At 35.7% G+C, this 19,759-nt stretch overlaps 1 pseudogene; it reads left to right on the top strand.

Moving 5' to 3' along the window:
* Positions 1 to 3,435: 3,435 nt before the first annotated feature.
* LOC122229425 overlaps positions 3,436 to 19,759 on the top strand; it is a 36,854-nt pseudogene continuing 20,530 nt past the window's right edge.

The raw sequence follows: 19,759 nt of genomic DNA, 5'->3' as shown, positions 1-19,759 counted from the left end.
TAGTTATAAAGCTCAGCCCTAGGCCTTCTGGCTGCCCTGCCATTGATCTATACCAAACATTTGCTTTGCTATAGAATGATTTTATCCAGAGGAGATTCCACTATAAGCTTTTACTAACAGTTGATTCTCATTAACCAGAAAACATTCAGAATACTGGCTTAGTTTTATGCTAATGACCAAGGTGTAAGTTTCGGTATGTGATCAAGAACTGAAAGCAGTTCGTGTGCTAGTGCATCACAGCCAAGCCGCCTCTCCTTCCAGGTAAGCATAGAGCTGGTCAGAAGTAGACGCACCCAGGACACAAGGGAAAAACCTCTGTCAAAGTGAATGCAAGTGTAACCATGTGGCTCCACTACCCTATGAACATGCCTTGTTCAGGCAACACCTCAAGCAAGAAAGCATATCTAGAAATGTGGAGGAGGAGGTAGATATTAAGTAAAAGGCAGAAAAATACTGTCAGCAACCACAGGTAACCACTATTATTTTAGTGTCTTTATATTCACAAAGAGGAAGGCAGACCAATACATACTTAAGTGGACACCATTCTCTTTTTGATGTGGAAGATATAGCTTTGCCTTTTTAGTTTCAACATATCAGCATTTAAAGATAGTTGTAGTAGAATGTTTTATTTTGTAGATTTCATCTGATTTAAGTAACAGCCTATTATTGGAAGTTTAATGTTTCTAATGTTTTAATGCTGTGATGAAAAGTTTAGGGATAGGTTTTTAGACCTTTGCGACTATTCCTTAGAATATCACAGCAATGAGGGGCACCTGGGGGCTCAGTTAAGCATCCCACTTCGGCTCAGGTCAGGACCTCATGGTTTGTGGGTTCGAGCCCTGCTCCAGGCTCTGTGCTGACAGCTCGGAGCCTGCTTCGGATTCTGTGTTTTCTTCTCTCTGCCCTTCCCCTGCTTCTGCTCTCTCAAAAATAAATTAACATTAAAAAATTGTTTTAAAAAATCACAGCAATGAAATTACTAGGAAAACTAGTTACATTTTTAAATATTTGATAAATGTAGACAAGATTTTGACCAACAGTCTGCTTTTAAACTTGAAACACTCTGGCAACCGGTGTAAGTAAATAATGATCAACTGAAAATAGGTGTATTCACAGTGTTGACATGAGGACTGAGGCACAGAATAGTTCTTTCCTTAGTGACAGAACAAGGAACTGGTGGAGCCAAGGTGAAGACTGAACCACATTTGTTTTTACTGTATGTATAAAATACTACAAACATACACATCTACATATACGTAGGTATGTTATATACATAACTATGAATATGTTTTATGTATAATTCATACCCCATTATATAGATTGCCCTCCACACACATACCACAGACATTTTACTACGAAGGGTGTAACCAAAAAACATTCTGATCTTTTGGCTTAGTACTTTTAGAGGGAGTTCCAGATCAGTATTTGCATTTTTGTTGACAAACGCATATTATATCTCAATGTAAAAATTGTAGTTTTTTCCCCCCATGCTCTTAATATTTAAACCACTTCCAGTCTTGCTATTTCAAACAACAGTACAATTCTTTTTTTATGGACATGCATGTCATTGAAGATTTTAAAGCATTAAAAAAATTTAAGCATTTATTATATGGTTTTACTCAGTCATGTTTATAAGGAAATATAGATGCACAGTTTTAAAAGTTAAATAAGCATTGGGCCCTTGAGTAGCTCAGTTGGTTAAGTGTCTAACTCTTGTTTTTGGCTCAGGTCATGACCTTGGGTGGTCGGGAGATTGAGCCCCACCTTGGCTCCATGCTGACCTTGAAGCCCACTTGGGATTATCTCTCTCCTCGCCCCTCCCTGCTTGTGCTCTCTCTCAAAATAAAAACGAGTTAAATACACATAAGCAGTCCCTATCTTACCACAACTTTACTCCAAATTTTCAATACTCAGACTACTATAATCTCTTATGGAAGTAAATATATCAAGTATCCCTATCTCCCATTAATATGTTTATACCACTCACACTATTACTTGATTTCTTACCCTGGTAAATGAAGATTTAAGTTTCTGGCCCTTCATGCTCACCACAGCACACACCCTCCCCACTCCTTAAGCACATGCACATATACATGCCTCTGTTCTTAATCTTCTAATAGTTCACAATATTTTGTTAATATTCCAATTGTAACAGCTAAGATGTTTAGGTTGGAAGGGTTTTCTTGGACTTCTTTATCAGCTCAGTTGTCAAGGTAATTTACCACTAATGGTTCTGATTTCTGAAAGAAGTCTGGAACATCCTTCTCCATGCTGGCATACTCAGTTCTTCCCTTAAGGCTCTTATCTTCCATTCTGATCTGGATGCTTGCACTGGAGGCCTCCTGCCTGCTTTCACCCTGCAGAATCTGTCTTGCTCCTGGTTTGGATCCCATGATTCTCTCCGGGCACCCTCACCTCAAGTAGTAAACTGAGAAAGAGTAATCTGGAGGTACTCTGGTGTATTTGTATTTTTGAAAATGTCCTTTTACTATCTTAAACTTTCATTAATAATTCGGTTTTGTAGATAAATTCTCTTTCGCTTCAAAGTACCTTCACAGGGTCTTTAAGCTTCCACTGTGTCACTTCATAATCGGATGCCTCTCTGGTTCTCAATTCTTTGTGCAATTTTTGTTTTGTTTTGTTTTTTAAAGATCTTGCTCCATTGTTCCCCTGTTCACACCAGAGCACACAAACTGTAAAACCTGAGGAGTCTTCCTTCCTGGTTTTACTGTGGCCTGGTGAGCGCTCTCAATGCAAAATGGAGTATCCTTCAGTTCAAGGTTTTTATATTATGTCCCGTAATTTCATGTGTTTTAATTCTTAGTGTGGTATTAACTTTAGTGATTATTTTTCCTCTTTGCTCCATTTTTTTAAATTGGTCTTTGATTTTGTTAAACAATTATTTTGAGAGAGAACAAGTAGGGGAGGTGTGGAGGGAGAGAGACAATCTTAAGTAGGCTCCCTACTCAGGACAGAGCCTAATGTGGGGCCTCAATCCCATGACCATGAAATCATGACCTGAGCTGAAATCAAGAATCAGAAGCTCATCTGGCTGAGCCACTCAGTCACCCCAATTTATCTTTTAGTGTTCTGAGCATTATCAAAGTCCTATTTTCTAAGCAATTACCTCAATTTATTCTTACATTCCCCCTTTCCCTATTTTCAATATTCAATCTTTTTGCGTATGTAAACACTTTTCTATTTCAAGAATATCAACAAAAAGTAACATAAGCAACAGTAGCAAAGGATTTTCAATTTCCATTTATTTCCAATGACTCAACCTGTTTATCCTCTCAAACTGATGATCATCTGTTGATAGTTTACTTTCAAGATACGAAACTCTAAGGAGGAATAACTTTAGGGGGAAAATTAAGAATTTGGTTTGTCCCAATTTAAGGTGGCATCCTGAGAAACATAGTACCTCTCTTTGTAAGCATGTCTGTTAGAACTGACAGTGAAACCAGGCAGCCCACTGAAGCTGTATCACGTCATACGGGTGCAGAGCTAACCGGAGCTAATGTCAGATATCCCAGTTGTATCAAGAAGGTAGTTGAGAACACTTAGGATCTATTCTCTTAGCAAATTTTAAAGTACACTTTACTGTAGTTACCATGCTGTACATTACATCTCTAAAACTTAGAGCAGAGAGAGTTTCTATCCCCTGACCAACATCTTCCCCATTTCCTCCACCACCTCCAGCCCCTGGAAACCACCTTTTTGTTTCTCTAAGTTCGATTGTTTTAGATTCTACATAGGTGTTCTCAATATTTATCTTTCATGTGTCTGTCATATTTCACCTAGATAATGCAGTCCAAATGCATCTATATTATCGCAAATAGGATTTCTTTTTTAAGGCTAATATTCCATTGTAGACACAGAACAATTTCTTCACCCATTTAGCCACTGACATTTAGGTTGTTTCCATGTATTGCATATTTTGAATAATGCTGCAATATAGAGGGGATTACAGCTATTTGAGATATGGATTTCAATTCCTTTGATCATAAAGCAGTTCTATTTAATTTTTTGAGCAAACTCCAGTTTTCCATTACAGCTGTCAAAGTTTACATTCCCACTATAGTGTTCAAGGGTTCCCTTTTCTCCACATCCTTTCCAACCTAAGTATTCTCACCACACATAAATAGTAATTATGTGGTAAAGGGTAGGTTAGTTTGTACTAATCACTAAAGGTATACTTACATTAAAAACCACCACATTGTATACCTTAAATCTACACAATGTTTTTTCGTTTGCATCTCAATGCTGGAAAAACTAAAACTAAAAAAAAAAAAAAAAATGTAGCTGAGATCCAAGTGCATCACAATTTCTCCTAATTGTCCTTAGAAATGGAAGTTAAGATGAAGACCATCAGAATTATTAAGTATTGACCTTACGTTGACGTTTTGGAGCCATGAATCCAGATACAGAAGTCAACAGAGGAGATGTGCTTTTTATTTTCTCTCATCTTATGAATTCTGTCAGAACATGAGAGGCTCTGCAGCTTTTATTGATCTTTCCGTAGATTTGACCCTGAGAGACAACCAATACCTAAGTTGTTTGGTGTCAACAGAGACACGAAAATGATGCCAATAAAAACCTTAAAACCACCATGGTGTTCGAGGTCAATAGCAACAATCTCCTGGAAGCCAAATAAATTTGAGAGGCCAAAAACGTTTTAACTTGTACCTTCATGATTTGATAATTTTAGATAGTCTTGATATAAACATGCCACCCATAAATGCACATATAGAATGTATATGTACATATATGTATACATTTCTCTATTTTGAGGGCTGGCAAAAATCAAAAAAATTATTTTTATGCCCTTCTGGTTTTTTAAAACTTAAAGATGGAATCATTGGTGACCATTTTAAGTTTTTGTAGGAACATTTTATTATCAAGTATTTTAAAGTTATTTGTACATAGTCCTTCCAAAAGTTATTGATCTTTTAATAATTGTAATGTATCAGGTTAATTCGTTCACTTAAATGTGCGTATGAACCCACTATGATTGCTCTGGTTGTGTAGGCTCCATTGAAACTTTATTTTACATTTTGTGGCCATATTAGGCAATCACCCGTTTTTAAAGTTTTAAAGACACAAACTATTGTGCCCACACTTCATAGCACACCTTTGTGACCCATCCAGTTTTAAACTGATGACCAGATATGCTCATAAGGAAAACCTTAGCTTAAAATTGTACACTGTTCCTCTTTAGCCAAATACCCTTGTTAGTTCCTACATAATTTAACTCAAATGACTTGTTTAATGTGCAGGTTTTATAAATTAATCAGCAAAATGGTATGCCTTCACTCATTTATTACAGTTGAATATGATTTCAAGGTCTCTGGCAGTCATTTGTCAAAAACTGACATCTGAGAAATAAGAATACAGTCAACCTTGTTTCTACAGATCAGTTTTATCCAGTGTTAACAGCAACAATTTAAAGAACAAAGATTTAGGCAACCAGCCCTAGCCTGAATCAGAGATGCAGGGATCAAATACTAGAAGTATCACTTTTTTATAATCATTTCATGTAATTCTTATGCATATTAAATTTTGGAAGTTTCTGCCTTGGGTAATCCAAATTCTGTCCTTATATCAAATTAGATGATAAAGCTGCACACTGGGATTGCTGTCTTTAGCCTTCGTGTACTTCTGCTGTACTGATACAGATAATTGACCAGGTATCATCTGTTTCTGTTGACAGGGGATAGAAACATAGCCTTATAAAACACACTCTTATAATTAACCTGGAGGATATTATGGATAGTGAGAAAATATTTCTCTTAAGTTCCCATAAGATTTAAGAGGGCTTGCATAACTTGTCTACACATTTTAGATTTGATGTATATTTAATCATTTATTCCGCAAAAAATTTTTCTAAATATATATGGTGGCAAGGTGGTATGTTAGGTGAAATTTAAGATACTTCTGTTACAAGCTAAAATAACTGGTCCTATCCTGCCCTTTCCCCCTGTACTACCTGCAGCCACATTGCAGGTAAACAAAGGGGTTCTGATACAGGATAGAAATTCTGGGATTTATTTTTTATACTGAGGGAAAGCAAACTTGTAGAAGGCCATATTCTATTTAGCACTACAATCAAACAATAAGCATTATTTTGGAAACTAGGATGAGACATTTTATTTCAACAGTAGTCTCTGGTACCCTCCCTTTCCAAGACAGCTTACATAGACAAACCCAGATTACAGTGGTACTTTTCTTTCACTTTCACTGTTGTTGGTGTGGTTACTTAAGAGGTTTGATTTTCAAGAACATACAGATCAAATCTGGCCATTTTTTTTTAATCTGTAAATATCTACATGCACATCAGGCAATATGCACACTCTTGCGCATGTGCATAATCACACGTAATTGGTTTCTAGGCTTCTTTTGCAAAACTCTTATTCTTTGTGAGAAGGTAAGTCCTAATCATGTGTGAGGACTCTAGGGCTTGAAAGCACATGCATGTGTGCACACACATGCACAGAATTTTCACATTTGAAACTCAGGTAATCTTAAGAGGAATTTTGAGTTTTCCACAGTTTCTCAAAATTACATTATGGGTGTATAATCTGTTTCAGCTAATTACAACTTCTGAGTTTCTCTGCATACTTCAGAGTCTATAAATGCTGACCTCTTTTCTTAATCTACGATTTTCCACCTTATGAGATTTTTCACTGTTTTTCTTTAGATTTAAAAGGCAATTGTGATGTTTAACATCTTGAAACAAAGCTTGACCATGACCACTCCATGGAAACCGTGTTAAGAAAGACATTTCTTCAGTTGTCATGTGTGTTGGTGTTTGTTCTTCACATATACGTACACATAAGGTTTTTTTTTTTTTTTTCCCCCAACAGCAAGCTAATCATGAGAGCTTTAAAATTTTAGTAAGGGACAAGGGCTCATGAGATTACCAAAGATACCCTCAGATGATCATACTTGTCCTTTTCTGAGACACATAATCAAAAAAATTAAGCCCCAAGATTCACATAGCTGTAAGAGCTATAACATAAGTATTGGTTCTCTGTAGACCCTTTGTTAAATATTGACAGTCTAGAAAAATAGAAAACAAAGCTCTTACAGAGTACGTCTGGAATGTTTGCCTTACATTGGAAAATACTTCTAGCTTTATGAACTTAGATTCTCTAAGGTATTATTTGAAATTCTTTCAAATGACACACTTGTGCAGTTGGTAGCATTTCATATTATAAAACGCAATAGTATAGAATATAAACATGTACGTGTTGCAGACTTGACAATAAGTCAGTTTGCTTCTGCTTAGATCAAGTGATATGGACACAATATTCTAGGTTAGATCGTATGTTAGTTTAGAGATTGTAATAGATTCTAAAGTCCTTCTAAAAGACTTTGCTCTGTCTTTGTGGACTCAACAATGGCCACAAGCCCCTGCATGATACTTGGACTACTTAATTTAGGATTATTCCATTTTAAATAACGAGAGTAATTATTGCCAGTGTAAAGAAAACTCCACTCATTTACTCAGGGTTCCTTCTACCAGTTACTGAGCATCTTTAATATGCCATACATGGGGCTGGTTGCTGAGTAACAAACAATCCCTGCTTTGTTAAAGCAGCCTGAAGTCTAGGATGCTATGGTTAGGACTTCTATCAACTTCTCAAGTATTCATTATCCCTGCTTAATAACAGTTGATTTTATCCAGGACATCATCTTTGAGTAAAATATCATATTTCTTATTGCTGTTTGTAGCTATGAATACCAGTTTGATTGCACAGATGTCACAGGTTCAGGAACCCAGGGAATGTCTTTGAGATGACGACTTGACCAGGAAGGTATCTTTTCACCCTTGCTATTCCTTACATGGAGATAGGTTAAGCATCCATCCTATTACCTTCAGGATGAAAGCCATGTTCTAACAATTGAACAGATAGGGTCTAGTGATTTGGGGATATTTTGCACAAGCACTAGACTATTGGACTTCTTTTAAGTGAGAAAATAAGATCTTTATTTGTGTAAGACACCATAGCATGTTTTTGTGAGTTTTATTTCTTCACGCTATTGTAGTTTCCTTTCCTTTCTGTAGGCAACTACCAGGAAAGCAACTGCTTCATCAGCAGCTTGACAAAAATGACCAAGTCTGGGGAAGAAACGATTTAATCATTCTCAGGTCCTGAGCAACAGTTGATCTAGTCACCTCTGCTCTCCCAGAAGATGGTAAAGCGCTCATCTGGTCCCAAAGCATTCCTGTCTTTCCTGGGAAGCCCTGTAACTGTTTGGCTAAGACTAGGCTCCCGGCAAGTAACACTAATACTTGAGGACAGGGGAGCTCTTCATGCATAGGTAGGTTTTATTCACATCTTTTGTAGGAAATTTGCCGCACATATTTATAAAAACTCTGTACCTTTTGACTGTATGTTTTAAAAAAAAAGACATGGATATAGAAGAAAAAAAAAACCCTTATATACAATCAGTGGGAATGTAAATTGACATAGCTATTATGGTCAGCATGGAGAGGTCTCAAAAAGCCAAAAATAGAACCACTACACGATCCAGCAATTCCACTTCTGGGTATTTGAAGAAAATGAAAACACTAACTAGAAAACATATGCATCCCATTTTCATTGTAGTATTGAAAATAGCCAACATATGGAAACAGTCTGTCCAGTGATAGGTGAAAAGAGAAAACGTATATATACAATAAACTATTCAACCTTAAGGAAATATTGCCATCTGTGACATGGATGGACATCAAAAGCATCATGCTAAGTCAGTCAGACACATACCATATAATCTCATACATAGAATCTAAAAGGTAAAATCTCAGATCTAAAGAACAGATCATTGTTTGCAAGAGGCAAGAGGATGGAGGGGGGAGAAATGGGTAAAGAGGTCAAAAGTACAAACTTCCAATTTATGAAGTCATAAAAATGTAATGTATTGCACATATTGTTAACACTGTATTGCATATTTGAAAGTTGCTCAGAGTACATCTTAATTTGCCACAAGAAAAACATTTCGTAAATATGTATGTTGACGGATGTTCTATGCTTCGGCAGGTAAGCATTGGTAGAATAAGCCTTCTGGGCTTCTGAATGTTTTCCTAATTTTCAAACTGGAGTACTATTTCATTGCATTACTTTGTAAGTCAAAAAATGAAAAATAACTGAAGGTGAACTTTTGCACTCATTTAGCAGTTAGGTTTCGCAAGGTAATAGTCAAGTGGTATTGTAGGAAAAGACATTGCACTTTCACGTTCAACTACATGTGGGTGTATGGAACTACACAAATATGCTGGTTACCCTTGTAAAGCAATGGTTAAGTCTTTTATAAGTGTCTAAGCACAGTTTTCCTTAGTCATTGTTGTAGTGCTCTTATAAACATCTATTCCAAGTGTTAATTCTATACATGCATATATAGTATTCTAAGTTGCTCTTTGGTATGAATACCATGATGTATCAGTGAATGGAAGTTATATACATCAACATAAATGGTCTTACTTCCACACGCGTTGCATAAAGAGGTTTCTAAGAATGCTACTTGCTAACTCTCCAGAACAGTGTTGTATCAAGCATCCATTCTTCATTGAGGCACTGATCTCGTTGTTTTAACCGTGCTTGAAAGTAGTGCCAGCCATGTTCTACAGTTGCTCATGTTGCTGCTGGAGTAAGTGCTGCCAAGGGTTGTTACAACTAGCTCAGTTATGTTTTAATTTTCCCCCTGTATTTGTTCATGATCCTATTTGTCCCAATTAGGAGGAATACACTTAAAAATAACTTTTTAGTCTATTAAACTTCAAACACACTATAACACATCAATGAAGTTCAAGGTAAGAGACCATCAGGAGTTTTTGTTTTCCAGAAAGTAACTAACTTCGGTTTCCTTCTAGGAGCTCCTATTCATATTGACCTGCAATCTCAAGTAGACATAAATCTTCTGGAAAACAAGAAATGAGGATGAAGTTCTCTGGAAAAACTCCTTCAGTCTTTCGCTTCAAGTTTTTGTGTATATGTTTGAGTTTTGTTTATAGGCCCCCTTCCCTCTTTTTTCCATCAGAGTATAGAATAACTTAATCAAAAGCACAACGAGGTACCAGTTCACCCCTCCCAGAACGTCTAAAAAATTAACACCACAAGAAACACGTTAGTGAGGATGCTGAGAGAGGAACCTTCTTTCACTGTTGGCAGGAATGAAAACTGGTGCAGCCATTATGGAAAACAGGATGGAGGTTTCTCAAAAAATTAAAAATAGAACTACCCCATGACCCAGAAATTGAACTACTAAGTATTTATCCAAAGGATACAAAAATGCTTATTCAAAGGAGCACATGCACCCCAGTGTTTACAGCAGTGCTATCAACAATAGCTAAATTATGGAAAGAGCCCAAATGTCCATCGACTGATGAAGATGTGGTGTGTGTGCGCGTGCATGCGCGCGCTCACACAATGAAATACTATTTGCCAAGATTTCATTCTTTTTGATTGCCATTTGCCAACAATGTGAATGGAACTAGAGCATATTATACTAAACAAAGTCAGAGGAAGACAAATGTCATGATTTCACTTATATGTGGAATTTAAACACAACAGATGAACATAAGGAAAAGGAAAATAAGATTTAAAAAAGAGGGAGGAAAACCATAGAGACTCAAATACAGAGAATAGCCTAAGGGTTACTGGAGAGGTGGTGGGTGGAAGGATAAGCCAAATGAGTGATGGGTACTAAAGGGCACTTGTTGGGATGAGTACTGGGTGTTCCCATTTAAGTGATGAATCACTGGGTTCTACTTCTGAAACCAATACTACACTGAATATTAACTTACTTGAATAATATTTTAATATTTTAATATATATGAATAATTACATTAAAAATAATAAAATTAAGAAAAAAAGTCCTAGCTAATGTTTCAAAGGTGGATATGAAGTTTTTCCAGTAGATATATATTAGAGGAATTTTCATATGCATTAATTTATTGAAATTATACATAACTTCTATGTGGATCCATGAAGACCTACTACCCATTCTAGTATCTTGAAATCTGTTCACCTTGAATGGTTTTCTATCAGTAAATTTTTTTTTTTTTAACACCATATGATATTGACCTTAACTTTTTGTTAAGAATTCTATTTGCTAAAATAGGGAATTTTGATAGTTTCAGTCCACCTAAATGGGATGTAACTTGTAGCCTAAACCATTTTTTAATGAAGTAATGGATTAGAACAGTGATTCTCAATTGGGGAAATTTTTCTCACCAGGGGACATTTGGCAATATCTGAATGTGTTTATATTGCATAACTGTACACATAGGTGTATGTATGTGCTGACATCTAGTCCATAGAGACCAGGGATGCTGCTAAATGTCCTCAAATGTACAGGTAAACTCTACAAAGTTGGTTCACAAATGTTGACAGTGCAGAAGTTGAGAAATACCATATAACTATTTGGATATTAAATGGAATTTAAGTTTTTAATTTATAACTTAAATATTGTCTTATAGAAAATTTACAACATATGTGTTGTGGCATGAAAAATATTCATTCGAGTGCAGATCTAATTGTTTTATTTAATGAATTCATACAGAAGTATAGCATAAGGATAAGTCATTTCAACAGGATACTCTAAAGACCAGACCTCTTTGACTTGGAAGTTGGTGTTATGGAAAAAGGTATTTCCCTCCCTAGTTAACACTGAAAAAAACCTCCCCGAAGACCACAAACAACAACAAAAAACTTCAAAAGGTATTACATATTTCTCTTTGTGGCCTAAGAATATGTTTTAAACATTTATTGACACATCATGGACTAAAATCTCAGTTTACAGAGCACAAACCCTAAAACGGATAAAATTTGAGAAGATTTAAAATCATCCAAGGGGTGCTGGGTGGCTCGGTTGCTTAAGCAGTGGACTTGAGATTTCAGCTCAGGTATGATCTCACGATTCAATTCATGGGATCAAGCCCTGTGTCAGGCTCTATGCTGACAGCACACAGCCTATTTGAGATGGTCTCTCCTCCCTCTCTGCTCCTTCCCAGTTATATATGTGTCATGCTGCCTCAAAATAAGTAAAGTTAAAGTTACTTGGTATCATTTGTCAATAACCCTGAAAGTAAGATAAAGTATCTGCTCAATCTTTCTTCAATGAACTTATTAACTGATTATTGCTTAAAGTGTTAAGTACAGGGAAAGAAAAGGGAAAATAAGGTTGCAAAACTAGTTTTCATGATTTTGAATTACTTTTGAGTTTAGATATTAATGATTCACAACAGTCTTGAATTTCACACATGAAGTAAAAAATTTATAGGCTGTATCTTCTGTCAAAAAGAACACAAAGATAATTGCTGTGGAACTGATGGATTGCCACCAAGTCACATGCGTATTTATTTATAGCAAATGAATAGATTTCCAAGAACTTCTGGTATTAGTTGTTATCCACATCTTCCCAAAATTCAATCAAGAACTATTATGGCAGCCACATTATAGTAATTGTTTCTGTATTAACTAAAGCATTTATATCTTCATCACAATTATACGGCCAGCTTCACAGTATTGTAAACGTTAGTATTTCAGAAGGAAAAAGATCTCCTAAATGTTAGCTGCTAAGATGTAATCAAAAAGTACCCTCATGCTGTTAATTATGTCCTTTCTCTACAAAGAATCATGATCCAAATGTGATGTTTTTGCCAAAGAATAAAAGTGAATTTTCTGGTGCCAGTATGAAACTCCATTAAATATTTCTCTGAAGTGACTGGATTAACATGCTTCCTTCAATGGAAAAAAGCAGTTACTTCTACACCGTAACAGGGTATTTTATTCTCTTGTTCTTTTTTCCTTTAGCATAAAAGAGTTTTGCATTGTAGTGTAACAGCCAATTTCTGAATTTCCATTACTGGACCATGTTAGCAGAGTAAGCTATGTTTCAATGCTATTTGTCCAAGAAACCTAGTTGAAAAAAGTAAATTTCTATTGAGAATCAAGATTACAACCACATGTAGCCAACAGAAAGGGATCTCAGGAAGCAAAGTTTGAAATTATAAGGAAATGCTCCTTCCTCTTGGCATTATAATCTGCTTAACCAGTGGTTTTCATTTTGAAAGCAGGGGAATGCTTTATCAAATGCAATCTTTCTGAAGTTTCGGTGTATAAATTCAATGATCAGACATACACATCAATCTTCTCCAATCCTCTGTCATTCCCATAGCTATACAAAAGAGGTCTAGGAAAGCTTTAGAGAACTGGTGCAAGTGGAATTATCTTAAGAGTTTCTAAAGAAATACAGAGCTATATGGTACACCTAGAAAGTAGATGTGATCTTTGTCCATTTCTTACATTTTAGTTTCTTCAACTGATATATCAAATTTTCAAATTTCTAGCAGACCACAATTAAGTTGCTGACAATATGTATATTTAGGATCACTATACTATTCCTGTATTAGTCTTCATTAATACTCATAACTTTAGTCTGAATTAGAGTACATGCACCCTAGAAGGGTGTCACATGATCCATTTGGCTTCTTAATTTTAAGATTTCTATGTATTTTTAGAGAATTCTTTAAAACTTTGGTTTTACTATAGACATACATATATGTTCACATATGAATACACATAATGTATACATTTGGGGATACACTCAGTAGGAATTTCATCTGTGGATGTGAATGTTTATGCCAGAATTCCCAGTGCTAAATGTAAACGATACATGAAGGAACCTAAGCCTATTTTTAATCTGATCTCTAATCTCCTGGATGAATTCCTTGCATATCTGAACACATGCTACAATTTAAAACTTCTGTGGTTTCCCTAAAGCTGTTCGCTCAGCTTGATTTGTCTTCATGTCCATCTTTTCCTGCCAATTTTTCCTATCCAGTTTTCAAAGCTTACCTCAAACCGTATATAATTCCTATAAGGAAGTTGAAGTAGCCTCAGAACCATGGTAAAAACAAACATTTAGCCCAAAATCTTGTGCAAGTTACATTTGGCTGTAATTCGCCAAATGGATGGACTTTCAACAATGAGGACTGAAGAATAGCCAGGAAGTTTAGTGTGTGTGGCTTCTTGAACATCTCCTGTTCCTCACTAGACACACACTTTGTTGGCCATGGAATTCTGCCTTTCAGATGAGCTCCTGCCAACTTGAATAATGTGAGCGGGCACATACCAAGGCTTTTCATGCATTTCTGATCAAGACAAATCATCTAGACCTAATATTGAGTTCCAGGTTCAGTCTCTTACCACATCACCGGTAGTGATTCATGTTGAAGGTGAAAGTAAAACTAAGGATACATTATGAGCACACCATTCTTTTCCTGTTTTCTAGGCTTACATCAAATCCTCTAACGCTCTTTTTAAGCTGGAAATCCTTCGGATATTGTGTACACTTTGTCAATGTAGTCCTATACATGAAATTAAGTAGAAAAATTGTCTGCATCTAATATAAAAGGTGATATTATGCAAAGAATTGTAAGCTCAAAAGTAGAAAAATAGTATTTCATACTTTGAGATTTTTCCCTTTACAGTACCTATTCTGATAGGTTACAGCAGCTAAAATCAAAAATGCTATTTTTAAGAGGAAAATTATCAAGTTGTTTTTACTAAAGATTTTATGATTGTAGATTTCAATATTGAATTGCTCACATTTCAGTGTTTACTAGAATATAGTCTCTACATAGTTACAGGTTTGATTTATTTGGTGTGACTTTTCCCATCCTTCTTATTGTTAATGAATTACTGCCATTTTTGGAATAGATCTAACTTTGGCTTTTTAGAAACAAGGAAACCCCTCAAACCCTACACAGTAACATCATGCAAGAATGAAATAAAAGCAAACTTTGGGGGAAAAATGGTGTAACTTTGAAAAACATTTGCTTAGTAAAAAGACTGAATTACAGAATAAGTTTGAAAGCTTTCAATTTCCATACAGTAATTCACCTTGTAAAAAAAGGTTGTGGAGTTGGGAGGAAATAGTTTGACATTCACAACTGACATACTGTTTATATAGGTCAAGTGCTTAATTTATTCTCTTGAATAGGCATAAGTATATTCAATATTGTGCTTTATATTATCAGGTTTTATTCTAAACCTCGGGTGCAGAGACTGAGTCTTCAGTCCATGTCACATCATCCAATATAATGTATAAAAGGGTTTCTCTTGCACCCCAATGATACTTTATGCTCCCTCACAGGCATCTGCTAAGCTTTTGAAGTCATATAGTGTGTCTAATATAGGTGTTACATACTTTTAGCCTATAAATCTTGTTCTATTTTTATATTTCAATAATGTGTTTTTAAGGTATATCCATATTTATTCATTCACAGCTGGTCTATTTCTTCTCATTATCCCATGATTAGAAATATGCATCTACCATATTCAGTCTCTAGTGATGGAAAACAAGTGGGCCCAAGCTACCCAAGTGCCACTGCAGTGAAGATCCTTGCATGTGACCTTCGTGAGTTAATCTCTGCAGCCACACTATAAGACAGCTGGGCCCCAAGATCTGCACATTTCTAATTTCACTAAATACTGAGCGATTGCTCTGTAGAAAAGGTGATGCAATGGAAACTCCCATCACAGATATTCCTCCAGATTTATTATTTGCTGTTGACTTTTAAGTTTTGTCCACTTTACAGGTTTAATATGGTAGTTTATGTTGTCTGACTTAGCATTTTCCTAAGTTTTAGTCTTTTGGATTTAGCTGCATATTGTCTATTAACTCCCTCCATTTTGGATTTCCTGCCTTTTTCTATGTGCAGCAATTTCTTCATATACTTCTAGACATTACGGACTGTAGGGTGTTGTAAATATCAGTCATTTCCATATACCTTATAAATATGTTGAGGTTCTCATAACAGGGATTTCCAATTTTCTTATAATGACATAATTTTACTCACATGGGGTGATATGTGACAGAATCATGGCTGACTTATCTATGTGATGCTCTTATCGTCTTTCTTCAAACATTTCATCATTGCTTGACATTAGCTCCTAGATGCCTTACAGAATCACAATGGTGTCCTTTAGCTCATGAAAGTATCACATTGACTATCTACCAGGAAAATTGTGTATTTGGGGGTGGGCGGGATCATAAAACAAAAGCATCTTTAAGTATTTCTCATTTTTTAGCAGAAATCAAAAAACCTAGATATGCTTAGTATAATCACTAGGGTGGCCTTCTAATGAGGAGGCCAAAAATCCACTAGTAGCTTGAGGTCTTTCTGGAAACTACCACAGATTTATATGCACTTTTTAATCAATCTGTTAAGAACACATGTAAGTAATACGTCTAGATGAAATTTTATTAGACTTTGTCATTCTTTTATTCTCGGGTAAATGCAATAAATTGTAAAGCTCAAATACATAATTAGGCAAGTACTTTTCCTTTGTTATATGTTGAACCTGAGTCCTCACATAATCTGCTAATAAACTGAAATTAACTTTTTCCAGCTGCCTGTAACATGTTATTTTACTTAGAACATCTTAGTGTGCTAAAAACTAGGATTATAATAGGATTTATAGGTATAGCAGAAATATTACTTAAAGTCAGAAAGATGTAAAAATTTCTATTAAATACCTGATATTCAGTAAGTTGGAACGTTTCATTTCATAGTTTTCCACTGGTAAAGTCAGAAACATGTATGTAGTTATTTGAATTATACCTAAATTTTCTTCAAAGACACTAGTTTTACAGAATTTTGTACTTTGACTTCTGCTACTTAGACATCCAATTTATGCTTATTAAACATTTAAGTTGTTCATATGTCTAAAGTAGTACATTTAAATTAGAAATAGATTTGTTAGAGAAATCACAGAAAATCTAAAGGATTTTTTTTAATTACTTAGGAAGTTATAACTTGCCTTTTAAAGTAGGACAAAAAGTGATTTAAATAGGATGGGAGGCCTTGGGGGTGTAGTGAAAATTTTAATTGCATATTTAATTAGAAATATGCTAGAAAGGTAGTGTTTAGCTGAAGCTCATGGGCCTTGGAAAAATATTTCTAATATTTTCTTTTACCTTTTTAGAAATTAGATTCAGCTGAATAGAATTTTGTTGCTATTCATTATGAAAGGATTAGAACCTTTTATTTTCTTATGAAAAATAAGCTTGACAGGTTTATTTTAAAGGCTTTTTCTTTTAATTATCCTTGAAACTTATTTAGTACCTGAACATTTGCTTGGCAGTTCAGGAAAGATTAAAATAGTACCTGGATGTGCAAAATACAATGTCTTTTTCAGGTTTTCATCACTTGACACACAGCTTCAATGTCCGGGTGATACTGCCATTAAGAGTTTAAAAACATGAAACATAAATTAACTGGACTGTACTGCTTTATGTGAAGGAGCTGTATTATTAGCAAGGAATAATATGTTTATCACACACACACACACACACACACGTATAAGTTTTAGTCCCATGATGTAATATGCTCAAGATAGCCTGTTTTCTGCATTGTTCAATACCACCTATTTAAATGGTGAACAGAAGCTAAAGTACAGTCCACCTCTGACTGCAGAGTTTTACTATCACAGTGTTTTCAATTCTGGGCAGAGGAAGTTGAAAGCCTGAAACTACTCAAGGGGCTCTAGATTGTACCCGGCCGTACATTCTTTTTGTTGTCCTGAGACTTAATCATTTACTGAGGCACCTGTATCAACTTTTATCATGATGGTCTTTCAGAAGGTGTTATCTTTTCAAACGCATTGCTCATTGTCATGAGATACTGATAGGCAACTGGGTGAATGAGAACATACACTTTCTTCCATCATTATTGGCATTCCTCTGTCTCTAGAAATAAATGTGCTCTTGGAGAGTAAACCAAGTTAAATAGATCTAGGAAGCATCAGAAAGGAAATTTGAGAGGTAGAAGGCATAACTATGGTAGAACTTAAAGAATTTGGCTCATTTTAATGGACTAAATAATGGGTTTCTGGGCTGAGAAGGCATTGGGGGGTGTTTTATGTTGAATGGCATGTTAGATTCCTATTTACCACCTTGAAACACCTGTTATCTCAATTTTGTAGGTCAAAAGTATGGTGTGTATGTGGGTCCTCTGCCTGGGGTCTCCCAAAGCTTAAAAAAAAAAAAAAAAAAAAAAAAAGTCAAGTTATTGGCTGGACTGTATTCTCATCTAGAGCTAGGGGTTCTTTTCCAAGCTCACAGGGTTTTGACAGAATTCTATTCAAGTAGGTAGGAATAAAGTTGCCTTCCTTGCCATGTCCCCCTGCCCCACTTCATTTTAAAAGACGACAAGTATCTCCCTTACGCTTAGCCCAAATCTCTCACTTCAGAATCAGTCTTCACAAAGAACCCAGTCCCTTTTAAGAACTCATCTGATTAGGTCAGGCTCATATATGGCTTTGGCCTTCTTAAAGTCTATTGTGATGTAACATCCTAATTACAGGAATAAAACAATCCCTAAAGAGGATATAGGCCATGCACAGCACCGGCAGCAATTTTGAAAGCCATTTTTAGTATTTGTTGTATGAATTTAGGCTGATTGTATGAAATTTTAAGAAGCTATACTTTTTTAAATATTCATTTTGAGAGACAGACAGAGACAGAGACAGAATATCCCAAGTAGGCTCCATACTGTCTGCGCAGAACCAGATGTGAGATTTGATCTCATGAACCACGAGGTCATGACCTGAGCTGAAATCAAGAGTCAGACGCTCAACCAAATGAGCCACACAGGTGTCCCTAATGAACTATACTCATCCATATTCAGTGAAAGCACTTAAAATGCATGCATACATTTAAAGGGATGAGAAGGAACTCTTAAAAAGACAGAATTTTAAAGTGTTTTCTACAGACCCATGAGCTTCAGCTAAACTAAACTCTGATACTATTTGACACTTATTACCAAGTTATAATTTTCAATACATGGTACTTAATACAACCTAGGATCAGACTCTTGAAAATAATTTTAGTATAGGATAGCAGTCACACCATCAATCAGTAGGATAATGGGACTGAATAATCATAACAGGACTCAATTCAAAACAAGCATGCAAGCTTGTACTGAACCTCTGGCACGTTTAAAACTCTGCTAATACTGTAAAGATACAAAGATCCAAAGAGCCCAAGTCTTGACTGTTTAAGAAATTCATGATTTGACCAGAATAAACCATCTTTCTATCAAAGTCACAAGTGCCTAACTATGCAGTGTTCACTCTCAATGCAGTGTGGAAGTAGAAAAAGAAAAATATTAAGGATTGAAATAATTTTGTTTCAGAAGCTCTAGAGAATAAAGAGTGTGACCTGGGCTTTGAAGGATGACCAGTACATGAACACAGGCAGTGGAGGAAGGACAGTGTTAGGGATTTTAGTCTGAACCCAGACATATAAGTTTCCAAAACTAATTTGGACAGAGGGTGTATGTTGTGGACAAGTGTGTTTGAAAAGAAGGAGTAGGGAGGATTTATCGAGTACTTTCAAGATCCTAAGAGGCACTGTACACAGAGAACAGCTAGAGAGTGACATGAGAAAACTGGTGTCTCAAAGATCATTTTGGGGTGATGTGTAGGTTACACAAGATTATGCAAGTGCCAGAGGTAGGAAAACTAGAAGGCCTTTTCCATAATGCAAGTTGAAAACTCTCTACTTTGGTGGTAAACTGTGGAACCAGAGGAGACAAACATCAGCAAGACTTGCTCCAAAAAGAAACCGTTGGAATTGGGACATCTGGTCTTTCGCCAAGTTGGAACACGTTATCAGCATCTTCCTGGTTTTCAACCTGGTTGATTAGAAGATGGTCAGCACCTTAAAAAGACCTGACAAGCTCCATTTA

This window comes from Panthera leo, chromosome A1 (genome assembly GCF_018350215.1).
Source record: "Panthera leo isolate Ple1 chromosome A1, P.leo_Ple1_pat1.1, whole genome shotgun sequence".
In the NCBI taxonomy this organism is placed as follows: Eukaryota; Metazoa; Chordata; class Mammalia; order Carnivora; family Felidae; genus Panthera; species Panthera leo.
This window is presented reverse-complemented; position numbering and strand designations above follow the sequence as displayed.